This window comes from Ceratotherium simum, chromosome 13 (genome assembly GCF_057802395.1).
Source record: "Ceratotherium simum simum isolate JZ-2026a chromosome 13, ASM5780239v1, whole genome shotgun sequence".
In the NCBI taxonomy this organism is placed as follows: Eukaryota; Metazoa; Chordata; class Mammalia; order Perissodactyla; family Rhinocerotidae; genus Ceratotherium; species Ceratotherium simum.
The window spans coordinates 9689024-9696296 of record NC_141912.1 but is presented as its reverse complement, the minus strand read 5'-3'; positions in this window follow the sequence as shown (position 1 = coordinate 9696296).

Here is a 7273-nt window from a genome sequence, read left to right as displayed (position 1 = left end):
TGGCGGCTCACACAGAAGAACTAGAAGAACTTACAACTATACACAACTATCTACTGGGGCTTTGAGGGAAAAAAAAAAAAGAGGAATATCAGCACAGATGTAGCATAGGGCGAATATTCCCCTGCCAAAAAAAAAAATTTTTTTTAATTAAAAAAAAGAAAACCAGTGTGAATCACAGTGTGAATACTTAATATTTGTGAAACCTCTGTGAAATAGTTTCTTCATGTATGTAAAATAAGAATAACAATAGCTGAATTTTCTACTTTCAGTTGTGTAGAGAGAATCAAATAAGGTAATAAATGTTAAAGTGATTCATTAATCTTTTAATTTGGTTTGATTATATTGTTACTGAAACGGCTCTCTGTTACAAAGGAGAAATTCTGGAGTCCTCTCTGGTTAGGTTCCTAAAGATGAGAAAGAGGGCAAGAGGTGGCCTAGTTAGGGTGTAAGTTGCAGCCTTGCTATAGATGACACACTCTTATTAGGGACCTTGAAACGGTTGTCCTCTTAGATACAGGTCCTTCCTTTATCTCTAGAGATGAAGCCTAGGTCTGCTTTTGAAGGCATCAGCTCTATCCCCACCTCCATCCACCATTTACTTGGCTAAGTCTTGGAAAATTCACTATAAAGAGGTGTGGCTTGACTGCAAACTCCACAACAGCAGGAACCTTGTTTTGCTTATTCATGTACCTAGTGCCTACGACAATATTTGGCACATCTAGGATTTTCAGTAAATATTTATTGTATGAATACATGAATTTGGCTCTGAGTGCCATCTGGGTTTACAGCTCCTTTCTGTGGAAATAAGTCAAGCAATCAGTTTATTTATTTTATTTTTTAAAATAACATATAGTAAGACTGACTTTTTAGAGTGTACAATTCTATGTAATTTAGCACGTATATAGATTTATGTAACCACTACCACAATCAGGATAAGGAACCATTCCATTACCCAAACAACCGCTTTTGTGCTGTCTGTCGTTGGCACACCCTTACTCCCTCGCTCCCATCCCCCATCCCTAAGCTCTGGTACCCACTAGTCTCTTTACCATCACTATAGTTTTGTTTTTTCAAAATTGTCATACAGTATTTAATTTTTGTTGATACTACCTTCTTTGTGTCAACATAATGCCTTTGAGTTGTTGTATGTATCATTCCTACTCACAGTTCATTCCTACTCATGGCTGAATACTATTCCATTATATGGATGTACCATGGTTTATCTGTTCACTCATCAAAGGACATATGGATTGTTTCCAATTTTGGCAATTATGAATAGAGTTGCTGTGAATATTCATATACAAGTTTTTGCATGAACATAGTATTTATTTATCTAGGATATATACCTAGGAGTAGAATTGTTGGGTTGTATGCTCTGCATACTAATCAGCACTTAGTATTGTCAGTTTTTTAAAAAGTCATTCTAATTTGTATTCAAGTTAAATTTGAAGTCATGCTTTCAATTTTTATTTATTTAGTGGCTAATGTTATTAAACATCTTTATATGTATTTATTTGCCATCCCTATATACTCTTTGGTAAAGTATCTGTTCAAGTCTTTTGCTCATTTTTAAATTGGGTTGTTTTTTTTACTGTTAAGTTTTGAGAGTTCTTTATAGAGTCTGTATACCAATCCTTTGTTGGTTACATGGTTTGCAAATACTTTCTGCCTGTCTATAGTTTACCTTTTTATTTTCTTGACAGTGTCTTTCACAGAGCAAAAGTTTTCAATTTTGATAAAGCTCAATTTATCAGTCTTTAAATGAACTGTACTTTTAGTATCATGTCCATAAACTTTTTGCCTAACCCTAGGTCACAAGATTTTCTCTTATGTTTTCTTCTGAAAGTTTTATAGTTTTACATTTAGATTGATGATCCATTTGGAGTTAGTTTTTGAATAAGGTGTGAAGTTAAGTTTGAGGTTTTGTGTTTTGTGTTTTTTGTTTTTGTACATGAATGTCCAGTTGTTCCAACACCATTCGTTGAAAAGGCTATTCTTTCATCTCTGAATTGCCTTTGCACTTTTGTCAAAAATCAGTTGGCCATACATGTGTGGTTCTATTTTAGCGATGTATTAGGTGGCCTGGTGAGAGGGCTCTGCCCAGCGTATACTGCTATGCCCATCTAAGCCGTGAAGTAGAGGCAGAATGGAGGGCGAATTAATTAGCAGCAGTGGGAGCAGAAGCACAGATGGAGAGTAGCTGAAGGCCCATAACACTGGAACTTAGAACAGAGAGCCACGGACAAGCTGGTCCCGAGAGCGCAGTGTGTTCATTCATTCAGAGACCTACTGTGTGAGTGTGAGAGCTTGAGTACCTGCGGCCAGTTTTAGACAAGTAGCCACATCATGTTCCCTGAAGTCCTTAGGCCACCTCATGAGTAAGATAATGAAAGCAAGTTTTCAGACGCTATTAATGATCCCAGACCATAGTGATACGTACTTTTAGTTAGTAATTTGTAGGTCAGTTGTTACCTTGTTTCTATGGACAAATTATGAATCTGGTATTTGAAAATAGTACAGATGACTGCTTTTGACAGTTAGGGTTGAATTTGTGGGGAGATTGTCTCAAATAATTTCCTATTACGTGTAGCTCTAATCACTTTCAGATAGCTTTTAAGGAATAAGTGCTTCTATAAAATATGTCTGAGGTTTTAAGAATTTGGAGTGGCCACTTCAGAATAACCATTTGGTGAAATGTTGAGGCAAATTTTAGACACGGCATTTGTTCTCTTAGATGTCTTGATTTTCAAACAACACAAGTGGATCTGAGTTGGCTATATGAGAGCAAAATTGAACCTCAGGGAACCACAGTATGTTTCCAAGTGATTAGTCTGCATAAAAAGCTAATTACCTGCAATTTTTAAATGTCTTTATTTAATATATAGTGAAAATGCTTCAAAATATTTTTAAATAATTTAAATCATTTGTTTAGAGCGTCAAGCGGTCAAGGTAAATCTCTCCTTCCTTCTTTCAGATCAATGAAGTTGTCATCTTGCAATTTTATTTACAAACTGACTAAGATTTCTAATAGCTGCAACATTAAACTCCCTAAATTGAGGCTCAGCTGGGAAAACTCCACGCAGATGTTCATTGAAGGTGTAGTAAGGATTGTACCATTAACAGATTTCTTTTAAAAAATTATGATTTGTTTTAAGCTTTGTCTTATTTTATGAGCTTCTTCACCATCCATTCCCGTTAATTACAACAATAGTTTCTAGTTTGATCCACTTCAATCTCAAAGTCATTTCAGAAAACTGCTGGAATTGAAAAAGCTTTAAACAGTCGTGCAGGTCTTTAATTGTAAATTAGTTTTGACAGGACTACGATGCAGAGTCCTGCTTGGTTCCAGAATGATGCTGGCTGACAACCCCTCACTGCTCCGGGAGCAAAGGAACATGTGGAAGAAATTGTTCTTTTACATTTCACAGCTTGTCATTTCCTCTGCAGGGCAGCCCCTGACCCCTCTGAGAGATCCTGACACCCATAAGGGAAGTGTTCCCACTGATGGAAAGGAAATGGAGAAGCAGTTTAACACCAAGAAAGGAGAGCGGAGGGTGTGTCAAAAGGGTCTGGGGGACAGAGAGATGAGATGGGCTTAAAATGTTTCCAGCAGGTTACAATCTGCTGTGTTGTTTCCTTTCGTGAGAGAAGACTGAAAAATTATTTGGAAAGATTCAAAACATTATGGGGGGTTTTAGGTTACCTTTTAAAAAAAATTTTTTTTAAGTGAAAACGGCAATAAAAATGAATGTGTCACACGTGAATGATCAAAATAAAGGTTTGAGGGAAAAGTACAAATATGTGTTTGCTGCCCTATTTCAGTATGTTTCTAATTACAGAGTGTGTGTGGATTAGACTGACAATGTCAGATTACAGCTGTGTGTGTTTCCAAGACATTTTACACCCTCAACGTTTTATTTGGTCTCGTATATTCATCACAGTTAATTTTTCCTCTGTACCTGTGCTATTAAACAGTGCAGTAAGGAAACATAAAAAGGCTATTGGGTTGTATTATCATTCACACTAGTTTGACATTCTTTCCAGTGAATCGACATAGACCATTTCAAAACTCCTTAAATTATCAATATTTTAGGAGACACTAATGAAATCATTTTTGAAAGAACTTCTCTTTATTTTTTGGGAAATACTTGAAAACCTTTTTTTAGGATATACACTTTTCTGATTGGTCTTTAAAGCAGGGGTAATAAACACTTACCCTCCCGAAACACACACACCTTGGTTTGTGGACGTTTGTGTGTATGTGTTCCTTAATCTATGGTGGTAAAGATGTTAACAAATGCAAGCACGCCTTGTATATTCAGAAATTGCTCATAAAAGTGTGCTATCCATGAAAATAATCTGATTTTTTTCTTGGCCAATCTCTTGGATAATATAAGTACCTCAAAATTAGACAAATGCCCTTGCAAAATGATACCGCAGAAGTGGATGTTGGAGACAAATAATATCATAGTTCTTGACTGAATATGAGATGCAGCAATTGACCTAGCAGGTTAGGAAAATTTGAACATTTCTAAGAAGCCTCAAGAGCCGTGGTTTAGGAAGGAAGGGTGACTGTGGACCTGTGACAAGACGCACTTATCTTTGGCCCCACAATTCAATCAGAACATTCCCAGTAGTACCCATAGCTAGATGCACAGTCTGGATAAGTTAGAAATAAGGAACTGTAGGGATAAAATGTACTTTTATTCTATTTTTACTAACATGTGAATTATGATGAAAGAAACTGTGACTGACGGGAGAATTTGCTCTTTAGAAATGACAAAGTGCAGCCTGCCTGACTTGGCTTTCCAATTGCTCCAGTTTATAGTATTGGTTTCTACTGTAGGCTCTTTCAGTTTTTTTAAATTTTATTGTATTGTGATAATAACATTTAACATGAGATCTACCCACTTAACAAATTTTTAAGCGTACAATATGATGTTGTTAATTATACGGTTGATGTTGTACGGTAGATCTCTAGAACTTATTCGTCTTGCATAATTGATACCCATTGATTAGCAACTCCCCATTTCTCCTTCTCCCCAGCCCCTGGCCAGCGCCATTCTACTCTCTGATTCTATGATTTTGACAATTCTAGATACTTAATATAAGTGGAATCATGAATAGACATTTCTCCAAAGAAGACACACTGTAGACTCTTTCTGCAAGTCCTTAGCAGGTAGCTTTTCCTTTGATTCAATACTGTCCTTTTCAAACTGAGGAAATTACAAGTGGGAATGAGAAATAAATAACACTGTGAGACCTCACGTAAAGAAATGGGTTCATTAACTCTTTCTAAACGTGAAGCTGGCTGTGAACAATAGTATGACTGATTTAGTTCTCCTCCTTCCAGTGTCTAACTTCTTATAAGTATGTGATTGACTGTGTACTGTGGAAATAATTGAAGTCAAAATTGGCAGAAAGGGACAGTATTTTAATCCAGAATGATCCACTCAGTCTAATTACATGATCCATAGTAAATAGGAAATATAAATTAGAAAAATAGGATTTTGAGTCAAACAGTTAAACATTTCCTTTGGCATGAGGTAGGAGAAAATCAGTCCCTTTAGGAATTATACTTATTTTCTTAGAAAAATCAGTCCAGTCTTGAATGCTGACACCTTGGCAATAAGTGATGTAAGGACTTGGTGCTTTGTGGCACCAATACGTGACACACTGTTTTTGAATATTTTGTATTACTAGAGGTCAACTAGTTTGACCCATCTTTATTTAAAAAGCCACAGCTATATTTTTAAGATTATTTGCTATAACTTTTTTGTATATTTAATTTACAAATTAAATGGACACTGGACTTTAACTATTTCACTAAAATCTTGAGCATTTAGAATTTTGTAAGTTTAAAATTTTAGTGAAAAATATCTTGCAATATTTTCGACTTGCATAGAAATAAGCATTTAGAAGGCATAATGTGAGTTTTAAAGACATTGGTGTCTCCTGTAATGTAGTTAAGAGAAATTGGTTGTGAAAACATAATTTAGTGAAAAATAATACAGAATCCTAAAGCAGAAATATTTCTCCCTTCATTCTATTCAGCTTTTCTCTCCAAACAGATTCTCATTGGTTAGTTTCTCTATAGTTAGGCTGGTGTATTGTCGTTATCAGCAAGTGTGTCTTCTCCAACGTATTACTAATCCCATGTGCACACACACACATGCACACACACACATAAAATTTTGTAAGACCAAATATTTAAAAGGTGTAAGCATTTTCCTAAAACACTACAGTATTTTCTTCTTGAACCATAATTAATAGTATCTCCTCATACCTTTACCTAGACTTATCATAAAACATCTTTTTTTTCTGAAAAGACTTGTGGATATCAGGTGTCATGTGTGTGAATAATTGCCATGAAATAAAGTTTTAACCAAGTGTGAACTAGTTGTTGGAGAGACCAGGAGTTCATCATCTTGATTTTTTTTTCCATAACACTTGTCATGCTGGATAAAACCAGTAGTTTTTGAATATGTGGTTGGCAAATATTTTCTCTCAGTCGGTAGCTTGCCTTTTCATACTCTTAACAGGGTCTTTCACAGAGTAAAGATTTTTTATTTTTTTAATTTTATTAATTTTATTTTTTTGGTGAGGAAGATAGGCCCTGAGCTAACATCTGTTGCCAATCTTCCTCTTTTTGCTTGAGGAGGATTGTCCTTGAGCTAGAACCTGCGCCAATCTTGCTCTGTTTTGTATGTGGGACACCACCACAGCATGGCTTGATGAGCAGTGTGTAGGTCCATGCCTGGGATCCAAACTGCTAACCCCGGGCTGCTGAAGCGGAGTGCACAAACTTAACCACTATGCCCCCAGGCTGGCCCCAAGATTTTTAATTTTAATGAATTCCAACTTATCAGATTTTCCTTTTATGGATCATGCTTTTGGTGTCAAGTCTAAGAACTCCTTGTCTATCCCTAGACCCTGAATATTTTCACCTATTTTTTTTTTCAAAAAGCTGATTCACTTTGAGTTGTTTTTTTATGTAAGGAGTGAAGTTCAGGTCAATTTTTACTTTATTTTATTTTTTGCCTATAGATATCCAATTGCTCCAATACAATTTGTTGGAAAGGCTATCTTTCTTTTCCTCCATTGACTTGCTTCTGCCTCTTTCTTAAAAATCAGCAGTTGAGCATATTTTTCTGGACTTGTTTCTGGCTTCTCTATTCTCTTCCATTCATTTATGTGTCTGTCCTTCTGCCAATACCACACAGTCTTGATAACTGTAGCTATATAGTAAGGCTATATAATTCTTTTCATACGT